This window comes from Balaenoptera borealis, assembly GCF_965194805.1.
Source record: "Balaenoptera borealis genome assembly, chromosome: 2".
NCBI lineage: Eukaryota > Metazoa > Chordata > Mammalia > Artiodactyla > Balaenopteridae > Balaenoptera > Balaenoptera borealis.
This window is the reverse complement of record NC_138867.1, coordinates 43,847,305-43,873,225: the sequence shown is the minus strand read 5'-3', so window position 1 is coordinate 43,873,225 and position 25,921 is coordinate 43,847,305. Positions and strand designations below refer to the sequence as shown.

Here is a 25,921-nt window from a genome sequence, read left to right as displayed (position 1 = left end):
TGACAGCAGGTGTGGCAGAATCCCGGCACCTGCAGCTGTAGGGGAAGCTTCCGGATCAGGGAACACAAGGGCATTAAGGGCAGCAGTGGTGGTGTGGTTTTGGAGCCAGCATCTTCCCAATCTTAACAAAGGTAGATAGATGCTTCCTTGGAAGCTTTGTTCTAGGGCATGACTTAGAGAGTCACTCTTGAAAAAACAACCTGAAGTTTGTTTTCCAACTTCCATTTTACACCCTGTACTGAATTACTTCTTGCTTGAATTAGCTAGAGTGGATTCTGTCCTCTGCAGCTGAGCCTGAAATGATATCCCAGCCACATAGCAAAACCAATACAATTATGTTATAAATCAGCTCTTTTTTTATTATTACTATTTCAACACTGTAGTGCTGTCTTATTTTTTTTTATATTTATTTGTTTATTTGGTTGCACCGAGTCTTATTTGCATCAGGCGTGCTCCTTAGTTGTGGCTCCAGGGCTCCTTGGTTGTGGCTCACTGGCTCCTTAGTTATGGCACGCAGGTTCCTTAGTTGTGGCATGAGAACACTTAGTTGCAGCATGTGGGATCTAGTTTCCTGAGCAGGGATCAAACCCAGGCCCCCAGCATTGGGAGTGTGGAGTCTTATCCACTGCCCCACTAGGGAAGTCCCTGCAACTCTTTTTTGACTCAAAATGGTCTCAGTTTCCTGACTTTTTCCAAGGCTTGGTAGCCATCAAGGAAAATAATAAACCTAAAAACCTATACTCAAAAGACAAATACTTCCTACTATCAATAAAGGTTGCCACAGACAAAGATCTTTCAGCAATGACAATATTGTTGGAACCGTTACATTGCCTCCAAAGGTAATCCTGTTTAAAAGAAAAACACTCATTGGGATATAGGATTTTGGGCCAGTTTGTTAGGAAGTCAGCATATGTTCATTTGGTAACTGTAGGAGACAATAGAAGTAAAACAGAGATAATACAGAGTATCTGTTTTTGAGTAGCTCCCCGTCAGACACGCCAACCAAGCAACACGTCAACTGTGATAAGTGCTCTAGTGGGTTATACACACTATACACAAATATAGTGTACACACTATACACAATATACACAAAGTATATTACACACAAAGTAAGAGTTACTTAGCCTTGCTCTCCACAGAGCATCCAGGTGTTTCACTGCTTGAAGGCCTGAGACCACAGCCTCACTCTTACAAGCTGACATTTAATGGGAACACAATTTCCATGGGATGTCCCCAACCGAATAAGGTCATGATAATCCCAAGGGCAAAGGGCTTTTAGGGAGCTGGCAAGTCAAGATCAGTAGGTTTATACCAGGGACATGTGTTTAATGGGGAGTCTGAGTATATGAAAACAATATTAAATCAACTTTATCTCTAAAAATAAGAGAGAAATCAAATAAGTGAGGCCTTTCAGTTAAAATAGTGCTGATTAACATAATTTTTAGTGTGTGGATTTATGAGGTTGATGGTGGCAAACATGCCCACTCTCTTTTTATCTTGAGAATTAAATTCTGGAAAAAGTGGGAATCTCAGTCCAAAGGCAAGTTGGTACTCTAGTACTATGACAGCACCGAAAAGAAGAAAAATGCCTTGATTGGCGAAAGTTTTGATAAGAGAGGCCAACAGAAACCAAGAGCCTTGGCTGTTATATATTATAACTATTTGTTTTCTGAGCTCAATAGTAAGTGACACTGTTCTGGATCGCCTTCATTGTCCCCTCCAGAGTCACTTCCCAGCCTTCTCCACGCTGACCGGTGTAGGCATGCACGGCTCATAAGCTGAGAGCCAGGGAGGGGCACATGGAGCGAGACGTGCCCAGATCCACTGTCCAGGCTGCTCTGTTGATGGACATTTATGGACCACATCAATAAGTTCCTTTTATGATCTGGCTTCTGCTTAGAGAGCCAATGAGATGCCCTGGCAGAGATTAGAGGACGAGAAGAAAGGGAAGTTGGGGCATGTATTCCTCTGGCTCGCTCTCTGTAGAGAGACTGTGCTCCTCCATCCGGGTCCAAACTCCTGTGGGGCAGACAGCCCTCCTTCCTAGCTACAGTTCTCTCTTCCAGGTCCTGTAACTGTCCCCTCCTCTGACCTAGCGTGGTAAGCGCTTTCTGCTACTGCTAACTGTGGGGCACTTCACCATTCCTTGCTGTTTTCTTTTAACCCAAAACATCTTTGTAAATCACCCCTTCAGTAAACTCTCCTCAATTTTCCCCATTTGACTGCTTCCCTTGCTTCCTGTGGAGATCCTACCTGGAAGGTTGTTCAGAGAAAGTTTTCTCAGTGTTTGAACAGGGCCAATGAGAAGTTAATTCACCTGTTCTTCAGACATCTTGGTTAGCTCAGCTTCTGTCTGGAAAGGATCCTAGCAGAGATGGTCATCTCCCCAGTGTGATTATTAAGGGTTGGAGCCAGTTAGTGTGACATTAACTTTAGATAAGAAAATGGAGTAGACATTGTCCAGCCTGACAATTTACCTGAGGATCAAAGGGTAACGTGGTCTCTTACTAACCTCTGAGAGCCTGGGGCTTCATGAATTAGGCAGCTACCAGACTTCACATCTGCTACCAAGCACAAGATATGAAAAGGGCTTTTCTTCTTTAGATTCTGCTTTTTCACTAAAGCCTCATCCTTATCCAGTGAATTGGAGCAATGTTACTCAAAAAGTAGTACAGGACCACTGCTGGTATGCAAGCTGATGAGGAGCTTGCAGCAAAATAAATCAGCTATGCTCAGCTGACTGACTCTTTTTTTTTCCGGTAGCAAGATTTTCCTGATGAAGGAAGCATGTGTTGATTTATGTTCTCTCATAAACTCTTTTTCTCATCACAGATAGGCAACAAACATTTCTCAGACTGGTATTTGGGTACTTGGAGTAGCACCGATTTAGAGTACTGTGAGATTGGTCTGGGCAATAAACTAGCTCAGTGCTCCCCAAGTTGTACTCCATGGAATCCTAATCCTGTAAGATACCCTGTCCATTTACACTGGGAGATGCTCAGAGATTCACAAAGCACATGACCATGTTAACAGCTCTGGTAAGTCCTACAATAAAAGAATTTGCTTACTTTTGTTTAGCACAGAATTTCCCATTCTTGTTTGAAATGATTTTGTCATGTCATGGCTATTACCATTTGTGAAAAAAAATCATGTTCTCTGAAACACCCTTCAGGAAATGCTCAGCCCACTGGTCTCAAGTCTCTTGGGAAGATATTTATCTTCTTTAACTATCATTAATGTCTAATACCTGAATAGTTTAATACTTAATGTATTTTCATATGCATTTCCCCAATGAGTCTCACGGTTATGCTATGAGAAACAGGGCAGGAATTATAAATCCCATTCTACACAGGAATAACTGGGCAGGTGTCGGGGTGTCAGCAGATTACATGATTTGCTCAAAGTCAACTTTGTGAAAAGTGAAGCTAGAATTTGACACTCAGATCATCAAACTCCAAACTCTATACTCCCTACAAAAACACTGATCTTTGAGCTAAAAGGACTCTTAGAGAATAATACATCTGATAAAGAAAATAATACTCTAGCAAAGGAACAATTCAGTGCTAACCCAGTGGTGATACACTTAACTTTTAGATGAGACGAGTGATATTTAAAGCTGTTCCTTTATACCATTTTGACACTTGTCTCTTGTTATGGTCAAACAGGGTTTTCCAATGTCCTGTTTTCTCCAAATTCCAGGGAATGGGTCACATTCTCCTTCTATTTTTAATTTTAATTTTTTTTTTGGCCACGCCCTGTGACATGCAGGATCTTAGTTCCCCGACTAGGGATCGAACTCATGCCCCCTGCACTGGGAGCACGGAGTCTTTACCACTGGACCACCAGGGAAGTCCCACATTCTCCTTCTAAAGTAGAGCAGAAGATCAGGGACGGAATGTCACAGACACTGGACTTCTCAGTTTGTTCACAAAACAAAATATATGGCATTGGGGAGAGAGTCAGGACACTTGACATTTATACCCTATATGCCTGAGGCAAGTAAAAGGGGTGTGGGATTTAATGGTACTTGGTTAAACTGATCATGTCATACATAGTTTGTCTATCCTTTCATGGTAAACTAAAAGAAGAAAAGAAGAAAGAAAAAAAAAAAACAGAAAGCCTGAAAAATAATCTGATCATGATGATCTCCATTCTCTGTGTGTATATTTCTAACCAGATTTTCATCTAACAACTCATCCCTTCATTCATTTGTTCATTCATTCAGTAAACTTTTCTTGAGTTTCTATTCTGGGCCAGGCAATGTGCTAGGAGCTGAGGCAACATAATGAATAAGATACATTTCTCACCCAAGTCAAAATATGAATTATCATTACCATCAACAAACATGTATTGAGCATCTTGTGTAGAAGGTGCTGGGACTGGGCACTTCAGGGACCTATAACAAGGCCTGGTGTGGCAGGGCCCTTGCCCTTCAAGGGTTCGGTCTCCTTGAGGAGATAGCCATGCACATAAAAGGCTAAGTAACATTTAGCAAAGCTAAGTGCCAGTTGAGTGGTATGAAGAGGAAGTGCAACCAGCATTCCAGAGACAGGGACATCACTCTTGGTCCAGGCAGGTGGGGAGGCTGTCCCAGTGACGTAACTGTGGTCAAAGCTAATAATAACTCTATTATAAGCCACAGCATTGCAGGGGAGACGGAATAATTCCTTTGAGAGAATGAATCTTTTTGGTTTATATCGACCTCATGGAAATAAATCTAGCACTTAAAGAGTTTCAGGTTTCATTTATGTCATAAGTGTTCATTTGTGGGTAACTAGTCCCTGAAATAAGGAACTTGTGTCTCTAGGTTGGAGTCATCTGGAATGGGGGAGATGAAAGTTCATTATTCTTTTGAAAGTTATTCAACATTAATTGTGTTTGGCACTTTTTAAATAAGGAAAATTACCCTAAACTGGATGGCTTAGATTGCATCGTTATCTATGAGAGGCTTTTCTCATGTAATTACTATGTGCTAGCTCTATAATTATAAGGAAGACCTGAATTTTCTTCCTATCACTGAAAATAACTGCCTCTCCTGCACTGAAAAAAATACTTGACTTCTCCTTTTTAATTTTCTCATCCTCAAATAACCTACCAAAAGTTAATCCCACCTCCAGTAAATGCTAAATAACTTAAAAATGAAAATGTCGGGGCTTTCCTGGTGGTGCAGTGGTTGAGAATCTGCCTGCTAATGCAGGGGACACGGGCTCGAGCCCTGGTCTGGGAAGATCCCACATGCCGCAGAGCAACTGGGCCCATGAGCCACAACTACTGAGCCTGCGCGTCTGGAGCCTGTGCTCCGCAACAAGAGAGGCCGCGATAGTGAGAGGCCCGCGCACTGCGATGAAGAGTGGCCCCCGCTTGCCGCAACTAGAGAAAGCCCTTGCACAGAAACGAAGACCCAACACAGCCAAAAATAAATAAATAAAGTAGCTATAAAAAACAAAAACAAACAAACGAAAAACAAAACAAAAAAAAAAATGAAAATGTCATTGATGATGCATGTATTTCTATAGCTTTATTTTTTAAAGTTTGGGTATCACATTCTGTTAGTTTTAGAGAAATTATGATAATTTAATATAACATCTTATATTTATGTGGTTACATTTGAGATGGAAAATCAGATCCATGTTTAATGAGAATTTTCAATTTTTATTTATTTTAAGTCCTTAGAACTATGCAGTGCTAATATATGACTCTATCTGACTCAACTTCAACCAACAAAATAAGCTTGAAAGTTTGAGGTACTGAATAAGATGCCTCCTGATCTCCCTTGAATTCTCATAGAGAATGCCACAGGTTTTGGCCATAAACAAGAAGCACCAGCAGTTTCCTCCCTTCCAATAGGAACAACTAAAAAAAACCCAAACAAAACAAACAAACAAAAAACTAGGTGAAATTAATTTTTTATTTTTTTTAACTTATAAAATCTAAAAGCTAACAAGATAGTGAGGACTTAATATGCAAAAATCTAGAAGGCAAATCCAGGGAGGTAAACTGAGCACACGAAGCTACTTTGACCCAACAGCAACCATCAAACATGAAGACACATGCAAAGCTGAGGTGCTGTTTTGGTGGCCTCAAAAAGCAAAAGGAAGAAGTAAAAGTCTGGGGCCCACCAGAACTGGGGAGTCTCACTTCTTCCCCAAATATATTAAACTGGGATCCAAAGGCCTGTACCCTCAGGCAAATGAAAAGCCAAAAGTACACCAGCCCTTGTGTGAATTTGCCACCCAGGTTTGGGTCATCCAGATAGTCCAAGGAACCACAGCCTTTAACAAACATTCCTAAATTATTTTTCAAGTACAATGAGCCGCACATGGTCAAATATGATCAGTCACATAAACCAGACAACAGGAGTGAGAATAAGCAGAAATAACAGACAATAGAACCAGACCACAGAGACTTCAAAATTAGAATTATAAAATACACACTATAAATTATCTGTGGTTTCTTATGTTTAGAAAAAATAAACATAGCTCTCCAAGGAATAAAAAGCTACAAAAAGGCCAAGAGCACTACCAAATTTTTGTAAAAACAAATGGACAGGGGCTTCCCTGGTGGCACAGTGGTTAAGAATCTGCCTGCCAATGCAAGGGACACAAGTTCAAGCCCTGGTCCAGGAGGATCCCACATGCCGTGGAGCAATTAAGCCCGTGCGCCACAACTACTGAGCCTGTGTTCTAGAGCCCATGTGCCACAACTACTGAAGCCTGCGCACTTAGAGACTGTGCTCCGAAACAAGAGAAGCCACCGCAGCGAGAAGCCCGTGCACCACAACAAAGACCCAACACAGCCAAAAATAAAATAAATTAATAAATAAATTTAAAGAAAAAACAAATGGACAAACAAAATGCATTCAAACACCTCCAACATATTCATGTACATACACACAGATTGAGAAATTTGCACGAATTGCTCCACTTATGAACCTGGATTAGCTCAAGTAAAAGTGGCCAGACACCATCTGAAAGATGAGTGCCTCCCTGCCTTGCTTTGGGTCCTCAGGCTGTCCTCTAGGAATAGGTTATCTATCCCCGACCCCTTGCCTTTTTTTTTTAAGGTATCTAGATTTGGATAAGAATATTTATACCCTTTTGATCACAGTTCAGATAAGCCAAGAATATCCACTAGCAGTGCTAAATAAGCAACAGAGTGTTCTTTGTGAAGGAATACCTTACCTGACTCTGAGTGCATTCTTCCTTTTGTATTTCCCTCAAAGGCAAGAAACAATCCTACCAGCTTTCATAGCACAATCCTTTTACCGTAACTCCTTCACTTCCACATCATTCAGCGTGGTAGACACTGTGGTGCTCCACTTAGCTCTCCCTTCAAGACGGAAAGAATTATTCCTACAGGGAGTGCTGCAGACAAACTGCTTTTGGCTGGCCATCCCCACAGGGATGGCCTCAGCCAAAGAGAGACCTACACGTGCGCGTGCGCACACACACACACACACACACACACACACACACAGCCTTACCTTTTTCCTGGGCAGCCCATATCCAGTGACTAATCAAAAAGAGGTATAAAGTATTTTCCCTCTTCTCCCCAACTTGGGGCCCCTCTGAATATGATTCCATCTTCAGAACTCCCTGCAGGGTTGACTGTGTCTTCCATTGAGGTATCCAGCATTGAAGTTCAACTTCTCCTGGTGCTCAATCCTGATTTCTTCTCTTTTCTTCTGCAGGTGTCAAGCACACTTTCAGAAGCATCCTGCACACGGCTCTCTGTGTTCAAGTTTGCTACCCAGGGGACCCAGCCTGTGACACTCACGTCTTCACTGATTTGAACCTCTGGGCCTTATTGGGGTACAGACATTTCTTCTTCAGAGGTGCTCTAATTGTAAGAACTTGATCTAAGTAACAAGCAATCTCCTTTGTTCTTTCTGCTAATCTGGACAACCTTTCAGGAAATTTCTTGGAAATCACTCTGCAAGGTGCATCAAGATTTAGTACTTGTCCTACCAAACTTATCTTCCAGGTCTTCTCATATCTGACAACGACTTCAGGGAAAGAGCAAAGTCCTGATTCTTAGAGGTGGAAACAAGTGCCCATCCCTAATCACAGCTGAGAACACTCAACGGATCCAAAGTATTTGCATTTTTAGTTTTCTTAAGAATCCAGGTTTTCCCTCTTCATGAGAGTGGGCCACTCAAATGCCGGTAGTGTCTATAACTGGATGGGAATTGTAGAAATAGTTCTAAAATAAGGACACGGGAGATAAACTATCAGTCACCTTGTAGAGAGGCTTGGCTCTGGTGCCCCCCCGAGAAAACCACTGTCTGACCAGGTTGCTTTAATTAAAATCACAAGTGAGTAAGTGACTATTTTGTTTGACTTTTCAAAATTAACGGTCTCATTTATAATAAAGGATTCATATCACCATTTTTATCAGTCCAGTTTGAATAACACACTCTGAAAAGATCAACAAGTTTGACAATAAACTTTGTCGAGAGGGTATGAGGAAACAGAAGGGGGTGGTAGAGGGAAAGTGTCACTGGCAAAGCCCACTAGGGACCCCAGGGAAAGTAAGATGGAATATAGATAATAACATAAGGTCTAACCTCTTCTTTTGTTTTTAGTCTAGTTTCACTTGCCTATAGGGGGCCGTGTGCAGAGGCCTTGCATCTAACATGTCAGATTAGAGTTTCTGGCACCTAACCGCCAGGCTGACACCTCAGCTCCGTGGCTGCGTGGAGAAGAGCTGCCCATGGCACCTCAATTCAAGATGGCGATGGCACGCGGTGCACAGAGATGCCGCTGTGAGCAACGCACCTGCACAGGAGCGGTCTGCCCCCTCCCCCACACTGAGGAGAGCCCTATGAAGCAGCCCAACAATAGCTGGCCTGTGGGAAGAGTTGTACTCTAGAACTCGAGCTGGCACCTCTCCACTGTTTGATCAAAGAATAAAGCTTTCCTTTGCTTCTGAACTAAACTCAGTCTCGTTCTATTGGCTCGAAGGACACCCTGCAGAAGGACCTTTGTTGGGTACCAACTGGAAAAGGTCAGTAACAAGTTTCATTCCTTCCTCCACCCACTCTACACCCCAAATCATTGAGAAGAGAATCTGATTAAATTATTCCATATTTGAAGACAAGTACACATTCATACCCTTCTTTTCCAGCTTTATTGAGGTATAATTGACAAATATGATATTTAAGTGAACATTGTGATGATTTGACACACATTTACATTGGGAAAGGATTCCCTCCCTTTGAGTTATAATGGACACCTCCATCACCTCACACATTTAACCTTTTTTTTTTTTTTTGTAAGAACATTTAAGTTCTACTCTCTTAGCAAATTTCAATTATGCAATACAGTTTTGTCAACTCTGGTCACCATGTTATACATTACATCCTTAGACTTTATTCATCTTGTACCCTTTTGTCACAACCATAGCATTTTGAGGTTAATATCATCAAGCTGTGGCAGCTCAATGCTGAATCTGTTTGCACTCGTCCCATTCAGATCGATGGAAATGCAATTTCTTAAGTCCTTTGTTGGTTTTGCAAATGAGTTTTATTTTTGTAATACATACTAGATACAGGAACATCTATTTTTAACAAGGAAAAGAGATACATTAAAAACAAACAGAGCTGGGATATTTTTCGGTTTTGGGGGTGGCAGTCAAAGAGCGTTGGGAAAGTTTAACTGGCCTGTTTTACTGGCTTCAATAAAATGGAGGTGTTTAGGGTTATGAGCTCCCTTGATGGGTTTATTTACCTTCAGATGCTTGTATTGGTCTGGGGAGGGATGGGGTTAAAGGAGAACAGGGTACTAGGAGATTAAAGGTTTGTGGTGAAGACAACCAGCAGGCAAATGCAGGCAGCCCCACATTAACATTCCATAGGATTCTGGAAGTTCCGCTGCAAATTGTTGACTGGGAACCCAGAGTTCTGGGGAGAGACTTGCCTCAGGCTGCCAATCAAAGAAAGAAGTAATCCCATCCCAGAAAAGGTATCACTTCCCTGCAATTGATGTGAAGGAAAAAGTCAAGATTTTAAATGATCAAAGTGCTTAAGGCACTCGCTTGACATACCCCAAAATAGTGACACCATATCCTCAGATTCAGGCGCAGAGGCGGTGTGGTTGGTAGTCCTGCAGTGTGGGATCATGGCCGTCTTGTCCCCACGCTGCCCGCTCTCTGGGGCCCTGTCCTCACGGCCACCTCCTTCGCGGAGAGACCACCCTTCACGCTCCGCCTGTTCACATCAGCGGGTCTGCTCCACTGCCAGCAGGGGCAGGAGACCGAGGGTGGGCTGAGGGTGAGAGGCAGCCGCAGAGCTGGAGAGATGCGCCCCTGGCTCCGTGGCCTAGGTCACCTTGTGGTTGGGTTTGTCTCTCGGAAGAGGGAAGGAAGATGAGAGAAGAAGCGATGGGAGATGAAAAGGAACTTCTCCTGCCCCGGGAGCATGTGTCTGAGGGAACATTCTGATCTGGATGTTTGTAAGTTGAGCAGGGTTTTCCCCAATATTCAAACTGTGTGTTAGAGAACCAGCCCGAGGAGCTGAAAATCCGTTTCTATTTTGACTTTGCCTCCGAGTAGCAAAACATTCACTTTCTCTTGATGTAGGACAGGGTTGAGAAGACTTTCTATTAGGCAGTATTTAGAAATTGCTTGAAAGCCTTATGTTATGAGATGAAAGAAAATTTTATTATCTTGATAGCTGTTGTTCGGAAATGTTTTGGGGACTCTGAGGGCCTGGGTATTTTTTGGCCATAGAACTTCAAAGAATAAAGTAAAACTGGCCTGCACTGGACATGGAGAGAAATTTGCTTTTGCTTTGGAGATGAAGGGGGAAGACAAGGGAAGGAATGGAAGGAGGAAGGAGAAAGCACAAAGTGCATGGAAGTGAGGACCAGGTCAAACAGCCCAATCGTGGGGCCTCACAGGCTGTTGAAGAGGTGCTGGGGGCTGCCCTTCAGATGAGTTCCTTGCCTTGCTGTGTCATGAGGCTCCATTTCTGCTCCAAAATCATCAGTAAAGACTTCTCTGTTCATATTTCTTTTTGGTGGAACTCAGAAACGGACTGTCCTCTTATACTGGCTATGTCGCCTGCATCTCTACTTGCAGAAATCTCTGAGTGGTGTCATCTCAGGCCCTTGGGTGAAAAGATTTGCTGCAGAACCTGTGAGCTTCCTCCAGTGTTTGGCAAGTTTTATGTGATGAATGGTGTCATTGGTCTTTCTGGGTTTGGTGCTGGAGCCCCTGGTATTTATGAGACAAGAGATGACAGGCTTCCTGGCTCTTCCCCAGCTGGCAGGCAGCAGTAACCTCTTCTCACACCGAATTGGAGCCTGTAACTGCATAGAGTGGCTCTCCAAGACCAGGCACTGCCACCCGCTGCCAAGTGATGAAAAACCCTCTGACCTGCCTCCTGATTGTTTTCAAATTAAAAGGTACTTTGGGGACAACGGAAATTCCCCCAAGGGCTTGTCTGAATGATTTTGGCAGCTTCTCCCAAAGTGTTCTGGCCCCGAGCACACCACCCAGCCTCAGACTTTCCACCCAGCGCAGGCCACGCCCTGCCCATTTTCTGAGCACGTGCTCTAGGCACTGAGCCAGCTCCTTGCCTCCTAAGGGCTCTCTCCTTGCCTGCTGAGCAGGCACCTTTGCTCCAGGTCGACCTGTGGAAAGAGAAGCTGATGAAGGGCCCTAGAATCTGCTCTGAGTTTTGAGGAGAACACCTCCCAAAGACCCCTGTCAGGTAGCACACCTGTGCGCACTGAGAATGAAATGCTTCAGGGATCTTTGCTAGACCTGTTCACCAGGGAGCACCCTTGCTGATCAAGGGATGCTGCTTTCACAGAACCCTTAGGGGTTTCCCTCCCTGCCCTTTAGGATCAGAGCCACAGACAGTCAAAGACGAAAGCAGCACTAGGGAGCACCCAATCCAACCCCAAAGGAGGCCTATGGACATGGGCAAGTGGCCCTGTGTTTAGCAATGTGGTTGTGGCAGAACTGGGACTTTGGTCTGGGCCTCCTGTGGCCCCAGCTGTGCTCTGTCACCACCCTTGTCTTCCATGCCTCACTCTGCCACTGGACAGCTGTTCTCCTCTCCTTCTTCCCCCTAGAAAGACAGTTTGATGGGCTATAATTCGAAGATGGAGAAAGTTATGGGAGGCTCCAGAATCTAATGGGTCCACGTAAAGATCTAATTGAAAGAGGATAACATAAGAATCCATTTCTGTTTTTAAATGGCTGTAATTATCAGACATAATCCAGATCTTATTCCCCACAAAGTTGTTTTAGTGTCGGGATGTATTGAGTTGACCTTTTCTGTTCTTTCCTGACTATCCGTGTTATCATTTCATCATCGTCCCACGGCTCTCTTCTTTCTTTCCTTTCAGTGGGCCCTTTCAGGGATTTCAGTCATCTCCAAAGCTATAACTTTGTTTTTTCCTCCTGTCTTCCCCTTTCCCACTTACATGCTTCCATTTGGCGTTATTGGTTCGGCATTTTACACTCTTGACCATCTTCTTCTTGAAACTCTCTGCTCCCTCGGCTTTAGTAATGCCACACTCTCGTGTCTGTCCTACCAATCTGGCTGCTTATTCTCAGTCACTTTGTGAGCATTTCTTCTTCTGGAAGTTCTTCCCTAAATGTCAGTACTTTAGTTGGGTATATCTTTGGCTTTGTCCATCTCCTCTCCTCACTACATCCTCTTCTAAAGTAAGCACTCCCGTGGTTTTCCTACTACATCTGCATGCATGACTGTAGTAGACTATTCATTTGGACTTTGTAGTAGATTTTCAAGGCCTAGCAAATTTCTTAATTTCCTGCCTCTGGTAACAAACCCTCTTCCCCCGGCCTGTGACCCATAGTCTAGGCTGAGCTAGTCATAGCACAGCACCCTCCTGCTGACAGGGATTAAGTTATGTTCTCACTCTTGGACCAAACATGGCTATCCTGGCTATTCTCCATTGGTATCCCATCACATCCACCAAGGATCGATTCTCCATCCTTCTCTGTCTTGCTCTGAGCCCTAGAAGGCTGATTCTTACAGGCTGCATCAACCAAGTTCCCTTGCCCTCTGGCTTCTGGTGGGTTTGTCAGTGGGAGCTATCAGCAAGAAATCAGAGGTTGGAAAGAAAAAGAGCAGTCAGAGTATATGACATCAGAATGGAGAGTCAAACCAGTAATCCTCCAAAGAAGATGGAGTTGATATGACAATTAAACCATCAGAGAGGGAAGAGTGTCAGCTTGAAGAAATTCTTGAGCCATGTGTATGGGTAGGTACATAAGTGCCTGGGCACATGTAAGATACAGGGCTGAAACCTAATTGACACCCTTTCCAGGGCTAGGCCTACATTTCTACTGGACGGCTGTGCTTGAGTGACACATGGATCCCTCAAACCCAACCTGTCAATTCTGCCAACCCCAGCCTATCTTCCTCCTGTATTCCCAACTGTATCAGCCAACTCGCCTTTCAAGTTGTGAATCTCTTAGCTCGTCTTTGATTCTTTCTTTTTTCTAATTTCCCAGATATAATGAATCTCCAAGCTCTGTTGATTCTACCTTTGAAATGTCTTCCCCTCCATACCCACTCCTTTGCCATAATCTGGGCCCTTCACAATTACTCACCTTATTGCCACTGCTTCTTAACCAGGTTATTTGGTCTCCTTATCCCCAGACTTACTCCTCCAAAATAATCTACACATTGTCACTGGAGATATTTCTTTCTCTTTTATTACTATGAAATACTTCAAACTATAGAGAAATACAGAGAATAACATTACTCCTATGTATCCACCATATAGATTGCTTCAGAACATTTTTTTAAAGATTTAATAAAATATGGCAAAACATTAAGGAAAAAAAAAAAGCATTTCAGATATAGTTGAAGCCTCCTGTGTATCTCTTCCAATCCCATTTCCCTCCTTTGCTCCTCATAGAAGCCAACACTATCTTCAATTTTGTATTTATTTTTCCCAAGAAATGCCTTTACCACATGTATATGTATCCATTAACAGTATTTACTATGGTTTTGCATGTTTAAAATCTTTATAGAAATGATATCAACAGTATGTTATCCATCTGCAACTTGCTTTTCTCATCAATAGTGTCTTTGAGATTTATACCTATAGATACATACATGTAGCTTTATTTCATTAATTTTAGCTGCTATAGAAGCTTCCACTGTGTGAATATACCACAATTTACTGATACACTCTTCTGTTGATGGATATTTATGTTATTTCCAGTTTTTCACAATGATGAACATGCCACAAATGAAACTTTCTCACCTGTGTATCCTTGTATATGTGTGAAAATCTCTGAGAAGTAGACACACAGAATAAAAATGATGAGTCTAATTGTAGACACATCTTTATATGTTATCAAATTATTCTCCACATTGGTTGTACCAATTCACATCCCTGCCAGCATTACATAAGAGTTACCATTTCATACTCATCAGACTGACAAAAGAGGAAAAGTCTGACACCTCCAAGTATTAGAGATATTCTGGAGAATTGAGATCTCACAGTTGTTTAATTGAATTTTCTTGATTTCTAGTAAGATGGAGCATTGCTCATATTTATCTCTTATTCTGGTTCCTCTTATGTGTGTTGCTGGGTTATGTCCTTAGCCTATTTTTCTATTGGATATTTTAGTGCTTTTTTCCTATTGATGTAGGAATTCTTCTTATGGGCTGGATATTTTTCCTTTGGTGATTACGAGTGTCAGTTATCTTCTCCCAGTCAGTAGCTGGTGTTTACTCTTTGATAAATTTGACTACATTAAAAATTTTAAATTTATATCCAAAAAATCCCACCATAAATAATTTTCTTTTGCAGTTGATTCCTCCGTGTCTTACTGAAGAAATCCTTTTCTACCTTGAGATTGTAAAAATATTCTTATGCTTTTTCTTATGCAATTGTAGTCTGATCAAGGCTGGAAAACTATAACAGTTCAAATAACAGGAGGTAGTCAACAGGTCATTAAAAAACAAACAAACAAATTAAGAAATGTGCATCAGGAAGCCCCACCATTTTCTTTTGAGCTGTGCAATCCTGAGAAGGTCACTGAACCTCTCCTGTGTTTGTCCCTGGCTGGTTGGGAAGCCCTGAACAAACGTTAAGGAGGGCTGCTGTTCACATGACCCGCCCTCGGTTACTCTCTTAGTGCTTTCCTCTGGCCTTTTCTGGATTTGTGAAATCTCCAGCTGCAGTTAAAATGCCATCTTCCACATCCTGGACTAGGAAAACCTTGTGCTGACCTGGATGACTCAGCTGGAACATGGCGAAAAACACTCAGAACTTTTAATCTGGGCTGCCTTCATCTGTTCAAGTAAGTGGGGTTACAGAGCCTCTGCCAGGAAGACAGTACAAGAGTGAGGAGTTAAAAAGGGTCCAAATGAAGCCCTGGATTTCTTGGAGGGAGAGGTGGGGAGAATTGTGATATTGGTTCTCACTCCCTCCCTCATCCACATTCCTGGTGTTTAGAGGTTCTGGATAATCAGTCAGGAGTTGGTCTAGGAAAATTGGAACTGCAAAAGAAATGAAGTTTGTTTTGAACGACTGAACTTCAGCTTTGGCCATTCTGCAACTCTTAGCTCCTTTTTTGGTGCTCTTTCTTTTTCTCTCATGTCATGTCCGTAGCACCCCTCACTCTCACATCACACCATCTCTCCTTATTCTACCTACCAAAACCTGCACTCTGAACAGCATCTGGCACCTGGTAGGCCTCAATATATGTGGCCAGTATTAGCAAGGAATAAAGGAATAGCATCTTTTGCTACATACTTTACATTTCAGTCCTATTATCATCATGCCCATTTTACAGTTGAGGAAACTGAAGCAAAAGAAGTTAAATAACCAGCCTAAGTTCATGGAAGTATTGACTAAAGGAGCCTAGACACACAAAAATGGAGCCCATTCTCTGAACAACTCTGGCTTCCCAGGCCATGTTCCAGACTGAAAGGCAGCAGAAGGGAGGTTGAGTGCCCAAAGGGAAAGACAGACACATGGACGCCTACACCTCACTCAGTCATGGCTGAGTAATCCTTACTGTAGAGCTCCCTCAGTGTATATGTGTGTGCTGCACCATAACAGTGGGGATGAAGGGAAATCAGTGGGCAGTTGAGACACAGAATTCTAGAATGTGGGCTCTGAAAAGCAAAGAGAAAAAAGACTGAAAAAAAAAAAGAACAGGATATCCAAGAACCATGGAACAACTACAAAAGGTGTAACATAGGCATAATGCGAATACCAGAAGGACAAGAAAGAAAAAAAGAGAAGAAATATTTGAAGCAATAATAACTAAGAAATTACCTCCAAATTAATATTAGACACCATCCCACATACCCAGGATGTTCAGAGAACACAACTCAGGATAAATACTAAATACTAAGTAAATACTAAAATATACTAAATACTGAAGAATAAATACAAAAAAAAAAAAAACCAACAAAAAAACCCTATGCCCAGGCACATCATATTCAAACATCAAAAAATCAAAGACAGGGACTTCCCTGGTGGTTCAGTGGGTAAGACTCTGCACTCCCAATGCAGGGGACCCAGGTTTGATTCCTGGTCAGGGAACAAGATCCCACATGCATGCCACAACTAAGAGTCTGAATGCCACAACTAAGACCTAGCACAGCCAAAATAAATAAATACAATTAAATTAAAAAAAATCAAAGACAAAGAAAAAAATATGGGAAAAAACCAGAGGAAAATAACAGCTTACCTATCGGAAAGCAAAAATAAGAATTACGTCTGACTTATCAGAAACCATATGTGCAAGAGAGTGGAGTGAAATATTTAAAGTGTTGCAAGAAAAACACCACCAACATAGAATTCTGTTCCCTACAAAATTCTCCTTCAAAAGTGAAGGAGAAATAAAGACTTTCTCAAATAAAAATTGCAGGAATGTTTTGCCAGTAGAGCCGACTTGCAAGAAATGTTAGAAGAAGTTCTTTAAAGAGAGAAAAGGGATAATAAGTCAGAAACTCAGATCTGCATAATGAAAGGAAGATCATATTCCTTCAGTGAAGGAGTAACCAAATGTATCACTGTGGTGCAGGATATGGATGGTGAGGATGTTGTGCATGTGTGGAGATGGGGTACATGGGAACTCTGTACTTTCTGCTCAATTTTGCTGTGCACCTAAAACTGCTCTAAAAAATACAGTGTATTAATTATTTAATTTGCTTTATAAAACTATGGGTGATTGGCATGTGGGCTTTTATTTATACTCACTCTGACTGGGTGAAAGGAATGTTAACTTTTTAAATAATTTGTCCTTAGGAAGAGAGAAGGAGGTGCTCTATGAGAATAGGACTTGGCTAGTGCCTTCTTTTCCCTCTTTCTCCTCCTCCAGAAATCACTAAGAGCCAGCAAGCCAGCAATTCCATAGCCCATTGGTGGATGGAACCCTCCATAAAGATTTGGCTTACACTCTGTCCTGAAGCCAGCTGTTTCTCTTTGCCAAGTTGAGTTTTCATCCTGTCTGTCCTCAAAGCAAACTAGGGCTTAAATTGATTCCAAGCTCTGATGCGTCCTGATTATAGAACAGTTTAAAGGAATTCCTTGATTGTTCAAAATTTAGAAGAAGCTCTTCCATATGGAGATTGCCTTTTTTAAATTAAAACAAACAAGCAAGCAAGCAAACAAACAAACAAAAAACCCTTCAGTTGTACCCCACCTGGTTTCAGAAAAAATTTAAAGAAATAAAAAATCAGAGTGACAGGGAAATCAGTGTGTGTTTGAGTTCAATTCGGGACAATGTGATCAATGCCAAATTCTTACATTCTTCAAACATCCTAAGAATCAACATTGTGAGCCAGTTAGGGGGAAAAAAATTTAAAAACAGAGGGGTAAAAGTCAGTTGATCCAAAATAAAAAGTAATGAATTGGAAAAGAAGAAACTAGAATAGTTCAGTTAATGTCCTCCCAAACTATTCTCAACTAAATACAGATGATACCAAAAAATGAGGAGTTAAAAAGAAAATTAAAACCATTCGGCAGGAAGTAGTTCCCTAAGCAACAAATATATGCAGCATTTCCAAAGGAAAAATGCTAGAGTTGTTCAAGAATGAGCAACTTTGGGAGGGGAGAGATCAGAAGGCGGATCACTCTTCCAAAAGGAATGTATCTCACTCTGACATGTCCAGTGGCCACAAACCCATTGCTCACTAGGGTTATGTTCCTACCATCTCTGCAACTTTCCATATCAGGCAGATTTCAGGCAGGCCAATCTGTGTCAAGATAACCAAATTCATGTTGATTCTAGCAATGTTTTTGTCCTTGAAATCCAGAACTGAATGCAAAATTCAGTTCTCTCCAATTGCACTTGATCTGGCAACTCATTGTTGAAACTAAAAACAAAATTCTAACAAAGGTTGGTATGGTAGACACTGGTGCTTTTCACCAATATTTCCAACTCTCCTTCTTTGGGCATGAGTAGAATTACTCTTCCCTACTCTCCTAACGTTAGATGTAGTCATATTGTTTGCTTTGGCCAATGACATATAAATGGAAGTGATATGTATGTTTTTCAAGTGGAAGTCTTTAAGAAGTTTACCAGTGATTATTCCCTAGGTCATTGTCATCAGCAATGTTCCAGTTAATGGAGGGCCCACCAGTCTAGATCCCTGAGTACACACGTGGAGCAGAGGCCCCTGCTGAAAGTTGATGAACATAACACCTGAATGAGAAATGAACACTGTTTTAAACTACTGAGAATTTAAGGTTATTTGCTGTTACAGCATAACCCAGCCTATGCTGTTTAGAATAGCTGATAATTAGGGCAGCAGTAACTGAGGCCCCAAAATACCTCATACTTCTTTATTGTCAGAGAAACTTCTTTTAGAAGAAATGGACAGTTTCCAATCTACTGAGGACCCTGAAAAGTCAACCATCCTTGAAATGTGACTCACTTACTGAAAATGTTGTCAGAGTAGATGTTCATAACACCAGTTAGATTTGTGAGATATCACATGCATGATTAAATATCACATGCCTACTTTATCCTGAATCTTATCTGCAATTTTAAGTCATTTTATTTTTGAAGTGTTTTTCTGATCTTTTGTCATTGGTATTAAAGCTGCCTTAATATAAGAGTAATTACTTCAATGCGTAAGTATGAAGATATAAAAATGGTTATATATTTCTATTTAAAATGGTTCAAACTAAAATCAACCAAATCCCTTTAGAAAGATAATTATTGTAGATAGTTGACTGTAAAGATATTAAAAAGATGAATGGAATTGTGGGACTACACATAGATTAAGGCCACCCACATTAAATTCCAGGTTTGTTTACTTAGGTTCAATTTAGAGTTATATTTCATATTTCTTAAAAGTTGTTTTCAACATTCAGTCAAGAATAAGCTCAAATATTGGGTTTGTTATGATATCAAAGTGACCTTAATTTTAGACAAATATTTGGCAAGCAAGAGTCAGAGCAAAAACATTCATTGCTTATGTTTTTAAGCAATGAATTAGAGACAATCTGTGTTTTAAAACGTTCTTTTGAGACTAACGCTAACTTTTACAAGCTCTGATTCAGTTCCATCCTTCTGGGAGATACTCCAACAGGCACTTTTAAGTGCAATTTAAATTTCAGGTAGCAAATGTTGCCTTGAACTCATTTATAGCATATGTCTTCTGGAAACCAATGCAATGTAGCATGAAATAAATAATTCTTAAAGATATGGAATTCATATAAAATATCTTTTGCTACCCAGAGATTTTTTTAAGAGAAAGATGATTTAAATAGGCATCTATGATTTCACTTTGGACCAGGCCTTACTATCTTGTCATTTGTGAGAACTTTCCAGAAAGCAGCAGAGCCAGACGACAAAATCAGTTCCTGTGGGGCTGGACTGACTCAGGACATCTCCATATGGATGTCCCACAGCAATTTATACTCAACATGTCCCCAAATGAACTCATCATCTTCCCTTTAAAACTATAGTTTTAGAGTCCCCTTCAACTCTTTTCTTGCTTCTCATATCCAACAATTCACTGATTCTAGTATTTAGCCCTTGCCTCTTGTCCTACCATTGCCCTGTCCTGGCCCTTGCCTCCCTAAGAGTCTTCCTGTCTCCAATATCTCCCCACTCCAATCTTTGTTTCCACTGCCACCAAATTAATCTCTGTAAAGCACAAGTCGGATTGTGCTACTCTCACCTCAAAAATGGTTAGTGATTCTTGTGCTACTGTCTTCTGTTTGCCTCTGCATACCCACTCTTACCCTTCTCCCCCATTTTGTGTCCTGAAGACCAACCTGTGGGGAGAACATCAGTGAATTCCCCTGCCCTTTGGCTAATTGTTCTGTTTGGACAATGTGGATCCCTGCAGGAGGAGAGTGAGGCCAGGTGTCAGGATATACATTTCCCGGCTCCCTCCTTGTGCCATTGGCATAAGTTGGCCTCATCCCTCAACTGAAGGCATGGTTCCTGTCTCGAAGCCTTCCCTATACCCTAGTTCGAGTGTGCCATATACTCTGTATTTCTTTGCATTCCTGCTTTTTTTGTTGTTTTTTTTTTCTTCCCCTGTCAGTTTGAAATTCTCCTTGTTATTTCTACTGAATTCTTTTTCATCTAATCCTGCATTATCCTTTGCATCAGGCACATCAGTTAGGAAAATAGTGGAATTACGAGAGAGAAGGAACCAAGAGCTTTGAATTACTGTTTGGAAATAGGACCACTCACTAATCAGGAAGGCCCCTTACGAACTTCACATGAGTGTGAAACATATGCTACTGGGTTAAACCACTGAGATGTGGGAATTTATCTGCTTCAATTACTAGCATTACCTTAGTTAATTGAGTAGGATTCTTTTAGAATATAAAAATTTCTGTTTCTCAATGAGGTTCCCAAGCGGGTGATTAAGGCGAGTTATAAACACATAGGTGAAAGAGTTGTGATCACTAGGAACCTGCAGGAGTCCACAGAGAACACATTTTCTACTGTGATATTTTCCTGGGTAGATAGAGAAAGAAAACCCAGCAACCTTGGTGTTTCTGGACTTGTCCAAGTCATTTGACAAAATTTTCATGATATTATTTTGTTCAAGAGGGGAAATTATTCACAAGATAAAAATGAAATTAAGTGGATTATTTACAGGTTGGGTGAATTTACTCAAAGGATGCTGGTTAATAATAGACTGGAATCAACCTAAAGGAAGTTTCCTAGTGGTAGCAGGGCTTGGTTCTCTACCATAAACATGCAAACATTTTTATTAGTTATTTAGATAAAGCTGTAGAGGGTTAGGCAATACAGAAGTACTTCTGTTCTAAGCAGCATATTTTTAAGAGCAAGAAAGTGAAGATTCTTAGTGGGAGAAGGTCCAGGATAATTTTGGATCTGAAAACCCTATCCTATGGAAAGGTTTGAAAGACTAGGAGACGGGACGTGGAGAAAAGAAGAATCAGAGAACTTGGACTCTGCCTTCCAATATTCAAAGGATTGCCGATGGGGAGAGGAGTTAGAATAATTCTGTGCTGCCTCCCAGTGCCCCACCCCTGCTGGATTTCTTGGAGCAATAGAGAGAAGCTGTGGGCTGATTAATTTCAGCTCAATATCAAGAAGAGTTTTCTAGCAGAGTTGTCCAAAGACAGAGAGGCTGGACATGTCCAAACACACTCGCAGCACTTGGGAGGGATCTTCCTGGGCAACTGACTTCGGGTCATTTTTAAAGCGCCGGTCCAGGTCTGAGAGCCTTTGATTCTCACTCACTGTGCAGAACTCGGGTAACTCAGGAAATCAAGCCAGCGGATAGGCGCTAGACATCATTTGTACAGTGACTTTGTTAGTATTGCCAAGAGACAGCTCAGGAGGCAAATACATACTCCTCCTAGAGATCAGAGTTCATGTTTGTAGAATGAGTGAAAAAAACTATGAACCCAACATTTATTGAGCAACTTCTCTGAGCCAGGCATCGTGCCTGAGCATCCTCTACCTCCCTCCTATCTGCCCCCTTCCTCCCACAAAGTGCAGGATTTCTGTTATTTCCTTTGACAAATGATCATTCTAGTCAAGGAAAAATATTGGTTTTGTCTTCTGTTTCTCTTCAAGAGGTTTGGCTGAACTAAAAACTCATCAGTCAGTTTTCATGCTTTATTATGATTGCTGTTGATAACAATAATAGATTTTTTCCACTCTCCAGAGGAGAGCTTAAAGAGAATTAAAATGGGGAGGGATGCTAGGAAAAGGTTTTCTTTGGGTCTGGAATTAGGTAGTGGGTGAAGAATAGCAGAAAACAGAACATCAGAAGAAGAGTGATCACATCTTTAGTGGGAGCTTGGATGGGATATTGCTAAGAAACTTCCAAGAGAGAATGGTGGTCTGGACACAAACATATATCAAAAATGAATAAGTACCAAGAACGATGGCTTTGGATAGAACATGTACATTGTGAAAAAGTAGACTAGTGGTTTTCTATTTGTCCAAAATAGATCAAAGTAGAATCAACCTGGCTTAATGGAGTCTTGAAAGCACCTCTGGGGAAACCCTAGGGATCTTTGGGCACAGTTTGAAAACCAGGAAGATAAATAAGTCCAGGTGAATATACAGCAGATTCCACCCAATGGATGGCAATTCCTGGGCTCATTTATTACTTAGCAGAGTTCTCTTCCAGCTCTCCTGGTGCAGCATAAGCTCACCTGAGAGACAGTCTGGCTTCCAGTTCTTTACTCTCTGTTTTCATGGATGGCACTCTGGTCCTTGTCTTCATTATTGCCGGTACCCCCTGCTCCCTCTCCCTGCCTCTGGTTTCTGTCACCTCTGATGCATGCTGAATATATGAAACAGACTAATTGTTTTCCTAAAGCATTTTTATCATGCCACTCTCTTGCTCAAGAATCTACAGACGTGCCTTATTACTACCACAGGATTCAAGCTTCCCCGCAATCTACACCCCCATCCTCATGCAATCTCTGTTGTAATCCACTGTGTCTGGTCTCACCTTCAGGCCTTCATACAGGCTGTTCCTGCCTGGAACATTCCCTGTAGACCCTCCCCCATCCCTTCTTCCTCTGCTAACTTCTGCTGTTCGTCCTTATATATCATTTTCTTCGGAAAGTCTAGGGACATAGTTGCCCCTCATGTGCACTGACATAGCACTCCATGGCTTCTCTGTCAAAAGCAATTTCATTATAATGTTTTTAGGGCTACTTATTAACAAGTATCTCCCACTAAACTGAACAACAAGAAAGGAATGTCCACACCTTATTTACTCTTGAACCCCCAAATTTGGCAGTGTAATACATGTTGAGTGAGTGAATGAATTCAATATAAATATTTGTTGAACGAGTGAATGAATGAATGGTTGTTGACAGAATGGTGGATGGATAGTACTCCTTTTCAGGTGTATGGTTCTTTGTGACACCCCTTCAGGTGGTCTTTCAGTTGTGAGTCTCACAATTTGGACATCTGCTTTAGTCCATTTGGGCAGCTATAATAAAATACCACTGACTGGGTAGTTTATAAACACCAGAAATGAATTTCTGACAGTCCTTGAGGATGGCAGTCCTGGGATCAGGGCACCAGCATGAGGGCCCTCTTCTGGTTCGCAGACATATTTTCACATGGTGGAAGGGTTTAGGGCTTTCTCTGGAGCCTTGTTTATGAGGCACCAGTCCCACTCATAAAAGCTCCACCCTCATGACCTAAGCACTTCCCAAAGGCCCCCACTTCCTAGTACCATCATCTTTGGAGGTTAGGATTTCAACATATGAACTTGGGGGGAATACAAACATTCAGACCATAGCACATACCAAGTGAATATTCCTTTTATCTATTCCTAGATGAGACAGGATGGCAGGAAGCATGAGCCTTTTGGAAATGAGACTCTGAGTGAGGACGAGGAGGCTGTTGGACATCTGTGGGGATGAGACAAGGGATTCAGGAGGCAAGCTCCCCGGCAGCTACTGGTGTTGGTGGGGCAAACCCTGGAGGAACTGAAAAAAATAGCTTTCGTCCTTTTTCTTGTAGCCAGCAGGATGTATTGAGATGGTAGCAGCCATTTTGCCTTATTTTGTTATCCAGAACCTCCCTGTGTTGCTATTGAAGAAATCAAGGTCCAGAGAAGCATGAGGACTTGCCAAGAGTTTCAAAAATGGTGGCAGAGCCCGACCTAGAATCTGATTCTTGAGCAACACTTTCTGTCACCCATTATTTCCTTGTCACTGCTGTCTGAAAGCCCTTAATTCCGATTTGCTAACTCAAAGTTATACATGCAATGTTTCCTCCCCAGTGCTTACTGCCCCTGACCTTTGATGCTGTGAAAGCAAAGGTCAAAACCAGGGCATTTCCTCCTGACCAACATTTCCCACAGAGCAAAGCTGTTCCTCTGTGTGTGTTGCAGGGAGGGGAGTGTGAAAGGTGAAAGGGAGGTGTGAAGGGGAGGGGGCTCTGAGGTGTGAAAGGGGGAGTGGGCAAAAGCCAGGGCAAGCAAAACCTGGGGAAACATCAAGAAATCTATCCCTGCACATGTTCTTTTTCTCCTGGCGCTTCAGTGACAACCTCACTTTTTAATTTTGAGACTCTTGACCGACACGGCTGCCTTGAATGGGTGTATGGGGTGGGGTGCACATAAATGCACATAAAAGCATCAGCGATTCATTAGAGCCGCAAGTAAAGAAGGACCCACATCTACTGAAACTACCGTCACCACTTTCATCCCTGTGATTTTATTTGTGGAGCAGGAGGCTGTTGAGGCCACCAAATACCAATCCCTCTGAGTTTGGAGTCAATTGGCAACATCCCTGCAGAGAGGATCCCACAGGCATCCATGTCCCAAGTGCTTTGTTGCCAAGACCCTGATACAAAAATAGGTGAGTCGGGCTTCCCTGGTGGCGCAGTGGTTGAGAATCTGCCTGCTAATGCAGGGGACACGGGTTCGAGCCCTGGTCTGGGAAGATCCCACATGCCGCGGAGCAACTGGGCCCGTGAGCCACAACTACTGAACCTGCGCATCTGGAGCCTGTGCTCCGCAACAAGAGAGGCCGCGATAGTGAGAGGCCCGCGCACCGCGATGAAGAGTGGCCCCCGCTTGACGCAACTAGAGAAAGCCCTCGCACAGAAACGAAGACCCAACACAGCCAAAAATAAATTAATTAATTAATTAATTAAAGAAAAAAGAGGCGACTGTTGTAATGACTTAAAATTCTTTAAAAAAAAAAAATAGGTGAGTCAAAGCTTCTTCTGTTTATTGTGTGATAAGAGATGCAAGTTTATCCTGAGGATTCTTTTTGAGTTATTCCTTGCTTTGCAAAGATTTAATGATATCTGGTGGAGCTGGGCTCCTTACCACCAAGATAAACATGTTTCTAACCATGGATATCAGTACTGAAGATTCTTGAGCAATTGGTAAATGTCCATGAATCAGGAAGAGAAACAAATAGCTAGTGAAACGGCAATGGCCTTAAGCCCTCAACACACAGGAGCAAATGACCTCTCTTTCCTCATTTCTTTTGCCCATTCATCCATTCAACCAATTTTCTCTCAGGGGTCAAGAAGCCCACAGTCTAGTGAGAGAACATTAAAAACTTGACTCATCATTGCACAATGTATATTTAAGATGCTTGTATTGCAAACAACAGAAAATCTGGCTCAACCAGGCCCAAACAAGGAAGGAAATCTATTGGTTCACATGATTGGAAACCCCAGGGGAGCACTTGCTTCAGACAAGCTCCTTCCCAGCAGCTCAGTCACTGTGTTTCTTTTCCATTTCTCCACCGTCTTCTGGGGTATTGACTGTATTCTAAGACTGGGTCCCCTCACAGTCCCAAGAGAGCCATAAGCAACTCCCATTGCTACACGATTCCTTGTTCAGATCTAGCCAAAAAAGAAGAGATAGTATTTTTGCCCCAGCAGTCTTGTAAAGAGTCCTGGGACTCAATCTAGTTCAAGGGTGGCACTCCTGGCCTAAGCTGAGTTAATCAGTCACATGATCAGAAGATGG

The 25,921-nt window shown here is 42.0% G+C and overlaps 1 protein-coding gene across 1 annotated transcript in view; it reads left to right on the top strand.

Annotated features, from left to right (window-relative positions):
- The window catches only part of LOC309624402 (chondroitin sulfate proteoglycan 4-like), a gene marked incomplete at its 5' end in the record, with an annotated part of 191,283 nt that extends 177,452 nt beyond the window's left edge, over positions 1 to 13,831 (top strand). The window contains 1 exon segment of the mRNA XM_082382581.1: positions 7,691 to 13,831.
- Between the last annotated feature and the right edge of the window lie 12,090 nt (positions 13,832 to 25,921).